Source organism: Lathamus discolor, unplaced genomic scaffold (assembly GCF_037157495.1).
Source record: "Lathamus discolor isolate bLatDis1 unplaced genomic scaffold, bLatDis1.hap1 Scaffold_70, whole genome shotgun sequence".
Taxonomy (NCBI): Eukaryota; Metazoa; Chordata; class Aves; order Psittaciformes; family Psittacidae; genus Lathamus; species Lathamus discolor.
The window spans coordinates 1230095-1246258 of record NW_027069385.1 but is presented as its reverse complement, the minus strand read 5'-3'; the positions used below and the strand labels follow the sequence as shown (position 1 = coordinate 1246258).

The following is a 16164-nucleotide window of genomic DNA, read 5'->3' as shown; positions in this document are numbered from 1 at the left end:
TGAATCCATCATCGCCGGTGCCTGCTCTCGTCTGAGCACAGCAGAGTAAAGCACGAACATTTGAACTCTGCTCCTACAGGAAAAGAGCCAGGTTTGAAAGTTGTTGCTGGGCATCTTCAGCACCCAGTGAGCTTTGCAAGGGTGACACACACATTGCTGTCTCTCCTCACTTTCCTACCTCAATGTGCATTTGAATACAACATCTCTGATGCCTGCTTTCGGCTGAGCACAGCAGAGTAGATCACGAGCGTTTGAACTCTGATTCCCAGAGGAAAAGAGCCAGGTTTCAAAGCTGTTGTTGGGCATCTTCAGCACACAGTGTGTTGCCTTTGGGTGGTGTAGCAACCTATCTAAGGAACGGCACGGCGACCAACCCCAGGCCGCTCTGTCCATCTGCTCACAGACACCAATGTGGTGGACGGCAAATGGCGTTTATTGATAGGTGACACAGCATTATATACCCTGAATTTACAACGTCACTTCCATCTACTTACATCACAAACTAAGTATTATTGGCTCTAGGGAGAAGGGCCTTATCTTCTTATCTTTCCGTACAGCACGACATCTTCCGACTGCCAAACCCTAACTACCACATTTTCCCCCACCCTATGCTCAACTAAATAAGCCAAAATATAAAAGTATAAAAGCATGCACCATAATCTCATAATAACAACAAAATTAACTAAAATCTAATAAGTTCTAGAGGAGGTATATCATTATCTACTTATCTTGAGGTATGTATCACAGACAAACTTAAATATAAAACATAAGGCACGTAGAGCAAAAAGTTCCCTGAGGGTAACTAGAATCAGTGAGGTATAATTGAAGATGATGAAAAAAACCTTCAAATAAGAACACTTTTAAAGCAGTTGTCGGCGTTCTATCAACACAATGTCGACTCGTTCTAGCCGGCTCTTGACAAACGACATAAGCTTGTTCAAGACACAGGGTCCAAAAAGCAGTGTCATCACGATCGTTACAATAAGCCTCTCCAGGGTAGATATCAGGGTGTTCAACCATGGTGAATGATTAAACCATGTTTCATACCACCTTTGTTCGGCTTCTCCATCCCTTTTTCTTTTTTCTAGACCTTCTCTAAGTTTAGTCATGGTATCTCTGATGAATCCAGTGTGATCTGCATATATGCAACATTCCTCTCTAAGCGCTACACACACCCCTCCTTGCTGTAAATACATTAAATCTAATCCTCTCCAGTTTTGCAGCACTACTTCGGACAGTGATCTGACGGATTTTTCTAAAGCAGTTACTGATTGCTCAATTCTTACCAGATCCTCATCTACAGCTGTCCTTAGTGCTTTAAATTCTTTGCTCTGTTGCACTAACGAGGTTACTCCTGTACCTACTCCCACACCTCCTGAGATCATTAACGTAGCTACTGTTAGTGCTGCAAAAGGTTCTCGTTTGGATAAATGATGTTCTGAAGTAATCTGTGAGTGGTAAAAAAACTCTTCAGAATGATAGAAAATTCTAGGAACTATTGCCACTTGTACACAATAATCTGAAGATTCATTAAAAAGTTTCAATAACAAGATGTGACTCCTATGGTGGAACAAACCCACTTGCTATCACTAGCCGGTAATAACCATCTTGCTGGTCTTTTAGATGACAATGGTCTCTTTTCCTTATTGACACACAAAACGTCTTTTGTGTTCAGGAACTTTCCCGACACACATACCTCTTCCTGTCACTTGAGTTAATGTAATTCCTTGTTTTTCTAAACCCCATGTACACTGCGCTGGATTAGTGGCATTTGAGATTCTGGGTTTTTAAATGACTCCTACAGCCTCATAAAAGGGCGGTCTTATTCCATAACACAACCAGCAATGTTCAGTAAAATTTGGGTTAGTTCTATTCAATACCAGATAACTGGCTTGCATCAATTTCCAAAGGGAATTACCCCCAAGATATTCATTTTGAGTGGGGGTGGGGATATTATTGGTATCAGTCATTTCAGAAACTATTGTTACATCATCCGATATTTCTTCGACTAAATCATAAGTCAATACTAGGTTGGGGCCTACTGGTAACGGATCATTTGGAACCATTTCCTTTTTAATAAGAAATAATCCACCTCTATCCACTCCGGGTTCCCAATACCTAAGGCCCCAAACTCTACCTATTAACCATCCTGGATCCTCAGGCTGCAAAATGGCGACAGTCTTATATGCCGACAATTACTATTCAGGACGCCTCCAAAAGAATCATGTTTAGGCAGCTTACATCCATCAGGTCCCCAACTTGTTTTTAGGAACTTATCTTTCATCAAAGGAGACCATGAGGAGGCAATTGTTTCACAACCCCAATAAGCACAATAGTAGTGATTTGGATGATTGCAAGATCCTTTTCCAGGGTTGGAAGCAGGGCACATATAGTAGCCTATTAAGTCTAAACATGGCTCTATAGGTGCTAGCTGGCACAAAGTGGCTGTAAAACTGGGAGCCCCTGGAGTCATGATAGTTTGTACAACCTTAACACTTTCTCCTTGATATAATGTCCCTTTAAATGGCTGGTGAGCCTGATGACTCGCCCCCTGTTCGTGATGGCACCAAGAACAAAATAATCAGGATACACCGGAAAGGGTACAACTTCCTTCCCTTTCCCAAGGCAACCTGGTTTGTACTTATTTTCTGTCCAGAACCTTGAAGTCGTTTCAACCAAGAGGTCCCCAAATCATCCCGTATCCTGGCACATTTCCCTTCTCTGGATTCTGTCAAGCTGTCAGTCTTTCTTGCCAACGAAGAATAGGGGTTAGGGGAACAACCGATGATGAGATCCTGCAGATAAAAACTCACAGTTTTCGTTAGTTTTATTTTGAAGGTCTGGTTTAATAGACTTAAGTGGACACCACTTAACCCTGCCATCTTTTTTAACTGCAGCATACCCTCGCCCTGTGAAGACTAGCCTTCATCCTTGTTCCCATTCTCCCAACTCATTTCTAATTATAACTAATGGGCTCTCATCTAGTACTCGAGTGGACCAATGTTTTTGTGAGGGACTATTTACCTCGTCTCCCCTGGGAAATTGATTTAATTCTAACCAGGCAGTCACTAGCAAGCGTGCTTGGTCTCCCGAGGGAATGGTGTTGACAAAACCTTCTGCTTTTGCCAACACCTCTAACTTGGATTTCAAAGTTTGTTTCGCTCGTTCAACTATGGCTTGCCCTGTACTATTATACGGAATCCCATGTGTTAGAGTAATACTCCATTTTAATTTTCGTGCTCGCAATTTCGAACCCGTTTGTTTTCAAAGTCTCCGAGACCATTGATACTAACTGGTCCACCTGATTTCCTCATGGTGCAGCAATCAGGATATCGTCCATATATTAAATGATGGTCGCGGTCAGGTCACTACACCGAACCGGTGTCAACACCCAATCCACTGTAATCTGCAAATAGTGGGTGAGTTGATCATTCCTTGAGGCAGCACTTTCCATTGAAAACGTAAGTTAGGATGCTGGCTATTTGGAAATACAACAGAAAAAGCAAACCGGTCTTTGTCTTCCTCATGCAGAGGTATTGAAAAGACACAGTCCTTAATATCAAGGACAGCACAAGGTTGTCCTTCTGGTATCATAGAGTTCATAGGCAACAACATTTGAACAGGACCCATTGGCTCAATTCTCTTATTTACTTCACGCAAATCATGGAGAAGACGAAATCCCTTACCATTTTGCTTGGGTGTAACAAAAACCGGAGTGTTCCATGGGCTCGTGGAAGGTTTATATGACCTTGTTGTATTTCGCGGTCAACTAGCTCAAGAACAGCATCAATTCGAGGCTTAGATATGGGCCACTGCTCAACCCACACTGGATCAGACGATTTCCATGACAATTTAATTGGTGGAAACGGGTGTGTGGCAGTGGCCCTTACTATAAATTTATCACCTTAGCTTTTAATAGGGCTAAAGCGTCCCTCCCCAGCAGGGGTGGGACTCCTGACATAACATATGGAAAAAGGGTAATTGTTTTCTCCGGTCCTTTATCAGTATGAAGCGTAATTGCTACCAGTTGGACACTCTTCCGAGCTCGAGATAATCCCCCCACTCCACCCACCATAGGGGCATCTTTCAATTTCCAACACGGGGGCCAATTCGTCTCAGGGTTAACGGTAACATCTGCTCCAGTATCGATCAAAAAAGGAACAATAATGGTAATACCATGTAAGTCATTATGGAGGGATCAAATCCCCCACACCACTGGCGGGTTATCACAATTCACGGCCAGGGCCACCCTGGGGTAGCGCCCCCAAGGGGTTAGTCCTTGCTGACCCTGAGACAGGGACAGATTCGACTGAATCATCGGTTGGACCATAAAACTTGTCGCTTCTCGAGGGGGTAGTGAGTTCAAGAGTGCCTCGCCCCATCTGGGTTTGGCAGAGTTGGGCAGCCTCATTTCCCAAATGGGAGAGGAATGTGTGCGGCCCAAGTGTCCTCTCCCACCCCCCCCCCCCCGTTTCCCTGGATTTTAGATCTACATTCCCGCAAGTCCAACACGGTCCTCTGGGATCCAACACAACCTCTGGGTTGGTTCCGAGGCAGGGGAGGCATTACTAGTGACTTTTCCAACTGAGGGCAGCTTGATGCAATGTAGCCCACCTGGCCACACTTAAAACATGTCATCATATTAACTATCGCAGTGCTGACAGCCACCTGAATCGGGGCAAGTTGTTCTTCTTTTGTGACATGCTTAATCATATCCGCAATACTTGATCCCACAGGCAATGATCGTAAAATTTCTTTGGTTGTCGAATTACATTGCTGACCTAAGCATTCTGCAACAACCACACCTTTCGCTTCCACAGGCAGGGACGAAGAATCGATCGTCGCCTGGACGCGATCTACAAATTGTGTAAAACACTCACTTTCATTTTGTTTTATTGTAGACCATGACAATGGCTTGACAACGACTCTAGAAGCTTCACGAGTAGCTTTTCCAGCTGCACGGGTAGTTGTCATTACTTCATAAGGCCGCAGGCCCGGGGCCTGCACCTGAAGGGTCATCATTGCTGGATATGTACCCATTAATCGCTGCAGGCTAGAGCCCTGTAGCGGATGATCCACCCCAGTTACTTGAGCTAATTGCCCTATACAATTATATTCCCGTTCTTTTTTAAAAACAATCATCCCTGCCCCGTCAAAAATTCGACAATTTTGTTTTATATCGAACGGGAGCATATCATCTCCCAAAAACACCATCTATGAAGGTGGAAACCATGGCAGAATTAAGTCTGCTCAGCAGAGAGCAGGCACCGGAGATGATGGATTCAAATGTATTTTGAGGTAGGAAAGTGAGGAGAGACAGTACTGTGTGTGTCACCCTTGCAAAGCTCACTGTGTGTTGACCATGCCCAGGAACAACATTCAAACCTGGCTCTTTTCCTGTGGGATCAGAGTTCAAACGTTCGTACTTCACTCTGCTGTGCTCAGCCGAGAGCAGGAACCAGCAATGATGAATTCTAATGCACTTTGAGGTAGGAAACTGAGGAGGGAAAGCACTGAGTGTGTCACGGTTGCAAAGCTCACTGTGTGCTGAAGACATACAGAAACATCATTTATTCCTGAATCTTCAGCTCTGGGAGTAGAGTCCAAACTTTTGTAATCTACTCTGCTGTGCTCAGCCGAGAGCAGACACCGGAGATGTCGGATTCAAATGCACTTTGAGGTAGGAAAGTGAGGTGAGACAGCAGTGAGTGTGCCACCCTTGCAAAGCTCAATGTGTGCTGAAGATGCCCAGCATCAACTTTCAAATCCGGCTCTTTTCCTGTGGGAGCAGAGTTCAAATGTTCGTGCTTTACTCTGCTGTTCTCAGCCAGCACCAGGCACCGGATATGGTGGATTCAAATGCACTTTGAAGTAGGAAAGTGAGGAGCGACAGCACTGTGTGTGTCACCCTTGCAAAGCTCACTGTGTGCTGAAGATGCCCAGCAACAACTTTCAAATCTGGCTCTTTGCCTGTGGGATCAGAGTTCAGACTTTCGTGCTTTACTCTGCTGTGCTCAGCCGAGAGCAGGCACCGGAGATGCTGCATTCAAATGTACTTTGAGGTAGGATAGTGAGGAGAGACAGCAATGTGTGTGTCACCCTTGCAAAGTTCACTGGGTGTTGAAGTGGGCAAGAGATATCTTTCACTCCTGGCTCTTTTCCTGTGGAAGCAGAGCTGAAACGTTTGTGCTTTATTCTGCTGCGCTCAGCAAAGACCAGGCACCGGAGATGTTGTATGCTAATGCACTTTGAGGTAGGAAAGTGAGGAGAGACAGCAAAGTGTGTGTCACCCTTGCAAAGATTACTTTGTGCTGAAGATGGCGAGAGAGATCTTTCACTCCTGGCTCTTTTCCTGTGGGAGCAGAGTTCAAATGTTCATGCTTTACTCTGCTGTGCTCAGCCGAGAGCAGGCAGCGGAGATTCTGGATTCAAATGCGCATTGAGGTAGGAAAGTGAGGAGAGACAGCAATGTGTGTGTCACCGTTGCAAATCTCACTCTCTGCTGAGCATGCCCAGCAGCATCTTTCACTCCTGCCTCTTTGGCTCTGGGAGCAGAGTTCAAATGTTCATGCTTTACTCTGCTGTGCTCAGCCGAGATCAGGCAGCGGAGATTCTGGATTCAAATGCGCATTGAGGTAGGAAAGTGAGGAGAGATAGCAATGTGTGTGTCACCCTTGCAAAGCTCACTGGGTGCTGTAGATTGCGAGAGATATCTTTCACTCCAGCCTCTTTGGCTCTTGGAGCAGAGTTCAGACGTTCGTGCTTTACTCTGCTGTGCTCAGCCGAGAGCAGGCACGGGAGAATTTGGATTCAAATGCACTCGGAGGTAGGAAAGTGAGGAGAGACAGCAATGTGTTTGTCACCGTTGCAAATCTCACTCTCTGCTGAGCATGCCCAGCAGCATCTTTCACTCCTGTGGAGAAGTGGCTAACAGTTAAAGGTCACGTTCCCATCAAGGAGCTGAAATAGAACCTTTGTTTAGAGAATGGTGCAGACTTACTAGCACCAGATAATGAGGAACTGAGGGACATCTGGAGGGAAGCGCCATGCTCTGGCCAATTACAGACAAGGACACTAAATAATAAACAAGATAAGCATGTAAAAATACAGACGATAAGAGTACACAGTTTAACTGTAAAAATAATGAGCATACGCAATGCCTTATTTGTGCCAGAACCAATCAAGTGCCTAGTATTTGCATATTCACTGTTATATTAACTAAAGGTAGAAGCCCAATAAACGAATCGTGCTTATTGATCACAATGGTCGTGTTGATTCCTCCCTGCTGCAACAAATTGGCGCCCGAACAGGGACCCTCTTGCTGTTGCTTGACTGAGCGAAGACAGCTGGAATAAGAGGGGAGTGGACCGATTGGAACAGGAACCCAGGTACCTTTAAAGGCTGGGAAGACAGCAGGGATTGGGAAAGCTCCAAAGAATGCAGCCTTCGGAAGGCAAAGAATGCTTCGCTGCTGGCAGCGTCGGTTCCGAGAGCCTGAGCAAGATTTTACTTGGCTCGCCGCCCGCATTTCGTCTGCCTCCTGGTGAGCTGCACTGGCGCCAACGTCTTATGAGTTGAGAAAAAGTTGAGTAATAATTGAGTAATAATGGGTAGAGAGACAGCCTATGATTTATTTAAATGCTTCTTAGAGAAGCAGGGAGTGGATAATCATAGAATCATAGAATCATAGAATAGTTAGGGTTGGAAAGGACCTCAAGATCATCTAGTTCCAACCCCCCTGCCATGGGCAGGGACATCTCACATAACACCATCCCACCCAAGGCTTCATCCAACCTGGCCTTGAACACCGCCAGGGATGGAGCACTCACAACCTGCCTGGGCAACCGATTCCAGTGTTTCACCACCCTAACAGGAAAGACTTTCTTCCTTATATCCAATTTAAACTTCCCCCGTTTAAGTTTTAACTCGTTACCCCTTGACCTGTCACTACAGTCCCTGACGAAGAGTCCATCCCCAGCATCCCTATAGGCCCCCTTCAGATACTGGAAGGCTGCTATTAGGGCCCCACGCAGCCTTCTCAAAGGAATTGGAATAATTAAGGAATAATAAGGAATTGGACTTAACAAAGGGATTAAAGACTCTGACAGAATATGCGAGAGAGTTAGGTTGTTTCCGAGATCCTAACGATGTATTTGATCTAAACGAATGGAGGAAGTTTGGGGATGAGCTTTGGAATAGAGTGATTGATGATAAAAAGCAAGGGGGGGGGGGAAATGTGCTAAAGACTGGAGGACAGTTATTAATTGCCTACATAATTATGCAGTACTTCAACTCTTCCGACATATCCTTTCTGCAAGAAGGATATCGTATGATGAAGCTATGCTGAAAAGATTGTTGCTCTGGATTAAGGAGAAGGACTTAATCCTGGGGGTTGGAGAAGCCTTTGAGCTTGGCACTTGGGAAAAATCGCTAAGGTAGAAGTCTTTGTTTTATGGATGTATTCAGTCCTTAACGTGAAGGGAGCAACCTTTAAAGAGACAGATTTAAATTTAAAGTTGAAATGGTCGAAGACTCATTATCCAGAGTCTGATGAGTCTACTGTATCTGAGGTCTCTTTTTGGAATGGTGCACGAGATAAGTTGTGGGATGCAGCCACAAAAGGCAGTGACACTGTGAAACATTCGTTAGTCATTTGGAGAACTATTTTAGAGACGTTAAAGTAAAAAAGTGAGATCGTAGAACCCAGTGTCCCCCCTCACCCCTGGCCACCCCTGAGCCTCTGCCAGTTGCCGCCGCAGCTGCAAAGCCTGAGGACAGAGATGAAGACAGTCTTTTTGACCTGGGACCTATTGACCCCAAGAAGGAGCCTGTGTGAGCTCATCAGGCTGCTGTTGCTGCTTCTGACGTTCTGACGCCTGTTAATTCTGATGCTGACCTGGATGATCCTTTTGACATGGAGCCGGAAAAGAAGCCTAATTTATATCCTCCAGATCCTCATGATAAATGGGCAGCTGTAAAGGGAGAAGCGAGATGGGTGTGGGATGCAGATGTATTGTGTGCTTTCCCTATGATGTATGTGCTGGATCAAGACCCGCTGTGGGAAGGTCTCTCGTATGACCTTATCAGGGATATCGGGGGGACTGTGGCGGACAGTGGACTTGGGGTCCCATATACAACTCATTTGATACAGTCTGCCTGTGATACTCATGTACTAGAAGTTGGCAAATATGTCTATGATTCTATTGATGCTTAAACCTTTGTAGATATTGCTGGCCACTTCTTCCGACGTAGGCTGGCCACCTGTGTCAGAATGAGTGTGCATTTTGATCAGTATAAAAGCCCAAGCCTCATGCGATGTGAGGGAGGCAGAGACTCTGCGGGGACGCTTGCTAGGGCTGAGCCTGCCACCTCACACTGTGATGATGCTTGTTGGAGCTGGTTTCCTGATAACCTTCACAGAGTCCTTGTGCCACGTTCTGTACGTGGAACTTTGTAGTGCGAGTAATGATTGTCTGGATTTTGTGTTTCAAATATTGTTCCAAAAGATGTGTGAAGTGTGCTTGTGGGATCCCATATGCGTACGTATGTGTGTGTGTGAGATGAGGGCAGATGGTGTTCTATGTATTTTTTTTGTTATTGTGTTCATGTAGAAGTTTTTAACAGGTAGCGGTTTAACATTTCAGGCAAGAAAGGGTTAATGCAAAAGTGAGGCTGCTGGCAGGTATTTATGGTTGCTGCTGAAGCAGGCCGGCAGCTGTAGCTGCTGCCGAGCAGGCTGCTGTTTGTAGCCGTGCAAAGCAGGGTGAACAACTTCAGAAAAAAAAAAGAAAAAAAAAGGTAAAGTTGCAGAGCATGGGTAGACAAATGTGAATCCAGGTGATAGACTGGAAATCTATTCAGAGAGAGGCTCTGTCAAACAATGATTTTGATTGTTCGCAGGCGTTGCAGGAAAAGATTCTCGCCTTTCCTGTTAAGTACCAATTTAACCCTCAAGGTCAGGCAGTAAATGCTGAAATGTCTCCCTTAAATTGGAAATTGCTCTCTCAGTTAAGGCAAACGGTTTCTTCTACAGGCATTCAGTCTGAACCCACTAGGCAAATGTTGTCATATATTTGGGGAACAGATTTGCTGTTAACAGAGGATATTGAAAGTATTGTGAAATTAATCCTCAGCCCTTCGCAGTTGTTGTTATGGAACATGTATCGGTAGGAACCTTGTCAAGAGGCGGTTGCAGTTCAGCGAGGCCAGCGAGATCCCCTGGTTGGGGTGCAATTACAGCACCTGATGGGAATTGGGCAGTTCTCCACTAAGGAGGCTCAAGTCCAGCTAGGTTCAGAATTGTTAAAAGAATCTATGAGACTAGCCTTGCGAGCTCTATCACAGATTAAAGATACTACTGCAGCTCCTGCCTACATGAAAGTGACACAGAAAAAGGACGAGCCCTTCAGTACCTTTGTGGATAGGGTAGCTGATGCTATAAAGAAGTTAGGTACTCCAGAATAAATGCATGGTATTTTACTGTTAGAACATATGACATGGGTACCTATGGGGCATCAGGCAAAAAAAAAAAAAAGAAGAAAGTCAGTCGCAAGTATTAGCGGCCTTGGCACCTTTGCAAGCCACCGGTATGGTCAAGGATCCTCGATGTTTTAGATGTGGTCAAAATGGGCACATGAGAAAAGATTGCCACCACTCGGTTTGGTGCCCTAATTGTCAAATGGATAACCATTGTGCTGCTACCTGTCGAAGCAAACAGAACCGGTTGGGAAACAGGCAGCGGAGCGCTAAGACCCGTCGCACGATGATTCCAAGTATGGGTCCTACAGCCCCCGCGCCTCAACGTGTGTACGCAGCAAATCAAACTCCATCGCCCTGCAACCAGCCACCACCGGCAGCCTCGGAATGGACTTGGCAACCGCAGCAGATACTACCTTATATGATAAGACCGTGTCATTGCTCTCTACCGGAATGTATGGTCCTCTGACTTTAAATAATAAGCCTATAGGAGCCTTGCTACTTGGGAGATCATCATCTGCGTTGAAAGGACTATTCATTTTTCCAGGTGTCATCGATGCTGATTATATGGGTGAAATTACGTTAAATTATTTATGCATCTTTGGTGATGAACAAACTCCAGCGGTTGTTAAGCACTTTGTACAAACAGAAGCGCAGAAGATAAAGCCTTCTTTTAAGGCGTACTATCGAGATCCTAATACAGGTTTGTGGCAGGGACCGGCAGAAATAATATGTCTGGGCCGTGGTTACGCCTGTGTTTCTGCTCCCGCAGGACCCTTGTTGGTACCATCCAAGTGACTAAGACCGGCTGCTGCAGAAACTCCAGTGAGGGCGTCTCCGAGCTAGTGAATGGACCCTGACTCGCAAGCCCGGGAGGAGCGTTGCTTGTGCCGAGCGCTACAGCCACTAATAGAATAACTTAACTCCTTAATAAACACAGAGCTTTCGTTGAGCACGGTCGCACTCCTAGATCCGATCCATGGCCACAGGCAAATAGTGGTACAACTGAGATTGGTGATACAACAAGTGCCTCGATAACTCTGTAGTTTTTGTCATCAGCGTGACCCTACAGTAGAATTATATTGTGGTGGTTGCCAGTCTATAAAGCATCTTCTCCAGAGTTGGCTGAAATAAAGACTTCTTGTATAGTCTGTCAAAATAACTTTTATGTAATCCGTTTATAGCGCTTCTGAAATATTTAGCTAATTTTAGAAGTACAGATTTTGAATTACTCGAGTTATTTGAAAATCGAGGTTCACTTCATAGAGTTGCATATACGTTTGCTTTACAAGCTTCTTCGCCATTAGAGGGCTCATAATTATAGGGAGCTTGTAGCTTTGTTGTGCTTTGCAATGTTGTTCTGCTTGTTTACAATGACTACTGACTCAGTCCTTATTCCTTCATAAAGAAAAAGGGGGAATTGTGGAGAAGTGGCTAACACAGAAAGGTCACGTTCCCATCAAGGAGCTGAAATAGAACATTTGTTTAGAGGATGGTGCAGACTTACTAGCACCAGATAATGAGGAACTGAGGGACATCTGGAGGGAAGCGCCATGCTCTGGCCAATTACAGACAAGGACACTAAATAATAAACAAGATAAGCATGTAAAAATACAGACGATAAGAGTACACAGTTTAACTGTAAAAATAATGAGCATACGCAATGCCTTACTTGTGCCAGAACCAATGAAGTGCCTAGTATTTGCATATTCAGTGTTATATTAACCGAAGGTAGAAGCCCAATAAACTAATCGTGGTTATTGATCAGAATAGTCGTGTTGATTCCTCCCTGCTGCAACACACTCCTGCCTCTTTGGCTCTGGGAGCAGAGTTCAAACGCTCGTGGTTTACTCTGCTGTGCTCAGCCGAGAGCAGGCACAGGAATATTTGGATTCAAATGCACTTTGAGGTAGGAAAGTGAGGAGAGACAGCAATGTGTGTGTCACCCTTGCAAAGCTCACTGTGTGCTGAAGATACACACCAACAACTTTCAAACCTTGCTCTTTCCCTGTGGGAGCAGAGTTCAAATATTCGTTCTTTACTCTGCTGCGCTCAGCCGAGACCAGGCACCGGAGATGTTGGATTCAAATGCACTTTGATGTAGGAAAGTGAGGAGAGACAGCAGTGTGTGTCACCCTTGCAAAGATTACTTTGTGCTGAAGATGGCGAGAGAGATCCTTCAAGGGCTGAGGCTCTGCAGTCTCTCCTTTCCCCTGCACCACCCTTGGCTTTCAGCCCCACAGCAGAGCCCTTCTGCAGCCGCTTCTCAGCTCTTGTTGTTCGCTGGCAGCATCCAAAGGCACTTGTGCCTCTGCCGGAGCCAGAGCAATGGCCCAGCCCGTGCTGCGGCTTGTGGGGCGCTCTGATGGCACCATCATGTGAGTGCAGGTCTCGGCAGCGATGGCAGGAGCAGAGCTGTGGGGCCTGACCCTGCTCCCGGGGCAGACGTGGGTGAGCTCCAGCGCTTGGGGTTTCGGGGCAGGAACCTTCGCCTTCGAGAAAAGGAAAGGGCGGGGTGGAGCCGGGATGGAGCCGGGATGGAGCTGGGATGGAGCGGGGTGGAGCCGGTATCGGAGTAGATTGGAGCCGGGCGGGAGCCGGGCAGGAGCGGGGTGAGCGTGACGAGCAGGGCTGTGGCAGTGATTGAGTGGGAAAGGCAGGGGCTGGGCTGGGCTGCAGCCGGGGGGCAGGGGGTCGGGAGCAGGGATGCAGAGGGGGGGTCAGGGCAGTGGGGCGGCCTGGAGCGGGGTGGGCAGGGGCACAGCATGGGTGCAGTGGGGTGAGGTGGGCTGGGCTGTGCCAGGGGCGCACGGGAAGCGGGGCCTGACACAGCAGGGGAAGTGCAGGCAGGGCTGGAGCCCACGCTGCGCATGCTGGGGATGGCGGCGGGCCCATTCTGTCCCAGCAGGGCTGGGCTAAGGAGCCCCCGTCGTGCTGGAGCAGCGCTGTCTGCGGAGGTGAGCAGTGCGTGGAGGATTAAAGGGTTGGTGACAGAAGGAAACAGTTGCGGTGCAGACTGGTTTCCTGGCCCTGAGGTTCCGTTCCCGAGATGTGGAGTACATCTTTGTGCGTTGTAAAATGTTGTATCCAAATGCAATTCGTCATTCTTGAATTGTGTGACACGATAATGACTATGGAAATGATGAAAAGTCACGTTTGGCACCTGTTTGATAGTCATATTCTTAATGCATAGAGAAGCTGAGTTAAGTTTAAGCGATGGCTGTCTTGCTTTAGCCCTTTGCAGGACATCTTGCATCTATTCCGATGGCTGCAATGAAACAAGAGGCTGGCTCCAATGTGCCATTCGGGTGGAGAGGCTTCCCTGGGACTGCCTCGTACCACGAAGCATTGATGTGTGATGCTAAAGCTGTTTCCGTGGAGCACATGGGAGCCAGAGGTAAGTGAGGAAGGTCAAAGTGTCATGAAAGCAGCAGTGCTCATCTCAAGCTTTCTTCACAGTTGTGCAACAGGAGCATAAATTGGAATTGGGATGGTTGTTAGGATCTTGATCATTTCCAATGTGAAAACCATGCCATGACGAATAACACTTTAAAGAATCTGGTGTTCTCTCTTGTAAGAGAAACAAATGAAGACAGGAATACCATTCAAAGACCTTACGTCTCAATGCATTCTTCTGTTCAGAAACATTATTGTCTGCCTTTTTGCTTTTCTTCTTTCCAGAGCACAGTGGAGAAAGTGGTGGCTGGCTCTGTCCCAGTTGCTCAGGTGATCGATCCCATTTGGAATCCCTCTTCCAGGCAAGGATAAGCATGAAGCAGCCACAAATACTCTTATAGAAATGAACTCAGGTCTGAGTAAGAGCTTTGAATCCAGGTGAAAACTTCACTTATGTATTCATGTGGAATATTAAGCCTCGAGACTGCAAAAAGCAGTGTAAGTGTAGTATATTTTATTAATTTCTCATCCACATCCTCTGTGGATCATTGGCCTTCACCCCCAGTCCAGGAGATAAACATCTGAGGCTGAGCGAGCTGAGCTTGTTCAGCCTGGAGAAGAGAAGGCTTCTTAAGGGGAGAGCTTAGAGCAGCTCCCAGGGCCTAAAGACGCGATGAGAAACCTGGAGAGGGGCTTTGGACAAGGGCCTTGTCCTGGGTTGAGCAGCCGCAGTCATTTTTCTCCTTCTTAGGAGCTAGTACAGTGCTGTGTTTTGATCTTTTGGCCTTGGAACAGTGGTGATAATGCCGATGTTTTCAGTTGCTGCTCAAATGTTTGGTCTGGCCAAGGACTTTCTGAGCCTCATGCTCTGCCAGGGAGGAGGGGAGGCCGGGAGGAAGCGGAGACAGGACACCTGACCCAAACTAGCCAAAGAGGTATTCCATACCACAGCACGTCATGCCCAGGATGTAACGGGGAGTGACCCGGAAGGGGTAGAGGGACTGCAGGGTTGGAGGAGGTATCGGTCGGTGCTCGGCTGGGGGGAGTGGGGCGAGTTATTGGTCGGCTGGTGTTAAGGTGGTGTATTCTTTCCTCTTGTTATTTCCTTTATCATTATTATTATTGGTGGTAGCAGTAGTGATTTGTGTTATACCTTAGTTACTAAACTGTTCTTATCTCAACCCGTGGGAGTTGCATTCTTTTTGATTCTCCTCTCCGTCCCTCCAGGAGCAGGGGGAGGGCAAGAAGGGGGGGAAGTGAGTAAAAGAGGTTTGTGGTTGGGTTTAAACCACGACAGTTCTTTTTGGCGCCCAACGTGGGGCTCGAAGGGTTGAGATAATGACGGAGATGATCAGATTAATAGTCATCACAGTGCTGATTTATTGGCTCTCGAAGTTGTTTCTCTTGCTCTCAGAGCTTCAGAATGTAGTACATTACTTAGAGCCGGTATTCCCTGTGGTAGTGTTTATCAAGTGTGGGGCATGGGCTAAGGTTTTTGTTTCACTGTACTTTATGGCAATGGCTTGTAATACGGGTGGGCTCCAAGAGCAGGGAGGGATGGATGTGGCCGTGGACTTGTACCGGGCCGTCCCGCTGCTCTTCACTGCCCTGGCCCTTGTCCTCGCCTCCGTCTTTGTGAAGCTGCGGGGAGCCGAGGGGGAGCGGCCCCGGGAGCCGGCGGCGGCCGAAGCGGCCCGGGAGAGCGGCCCCGGGGACCAGGCGGCGGCGGGAGCGGGGCCGGAGGCCGGGAAGGAGGCGGCTGCTGAGCAGCGGGAGGGGGCGGCCAAGGAGCCGAGCCCCGCGGAGGAGCCGAGCCCCGCGGCCGAGCCCAGTCCCGCGGCGGCCGAGAGCGTCCCCCGGCAGCCGCCCGCCGAGCCCCAGGAGGATGCAGGGGCCCAGGCAGCATTTCCCAGCACGGCAGAGGAGGAAGAGCTGCACCCAGGGAAAGAGACGCTGGAGGTGGGAGAGCCGGCAAGCACAGCAGCTGCACCAGCCCCAGGGACAAGCACAGCAGCGTCATTGGAGAGTTCTGAAGGGTTTGAATGGCCTTTGGGTACCCTTGGGACCTGCCTGCTGATTGTGATGGGGATCAGCATGTTGGCACACACACAGAGTGTGTTCTACCCACAGCCATTTTGTCTGATCTCAGAAGTTAAGCAGAGTCAGGTTTGCTTCTTGTCTGGGGTTAGACAACAATATAGGAGGACCAGGAGATCTTCCCCAAGGCTGGACAGCCATGAGTGGCAGTGTGTGTGGGACAGTATGAGCGAGTACCTGGTCCACTGGGCCCCT

The 16164-nt window shown here is 47.4% G+C and overlaps 1 long non-coding RNA gene across 1 annotated transcript; it reads left to right on the top strand.

Moving 5' to 3' along the window:
* The first annotated feature begins 12997 nt into the window (after positions 1-12997).
* On the top strand, positions 12998-14305 carry LOC136006827 (uncharacterized). The gene is made up of 3 exons (XR_010609276.1): positions 12998-13088; positions 13711-13873; positions 14158-14305. It is a non-coding gene; the product is annotated as an uncharacterized LOC136006827 (long non-coding RNA).
* Positions 14306-16164: the final 1859 nt, after the last annotated feature.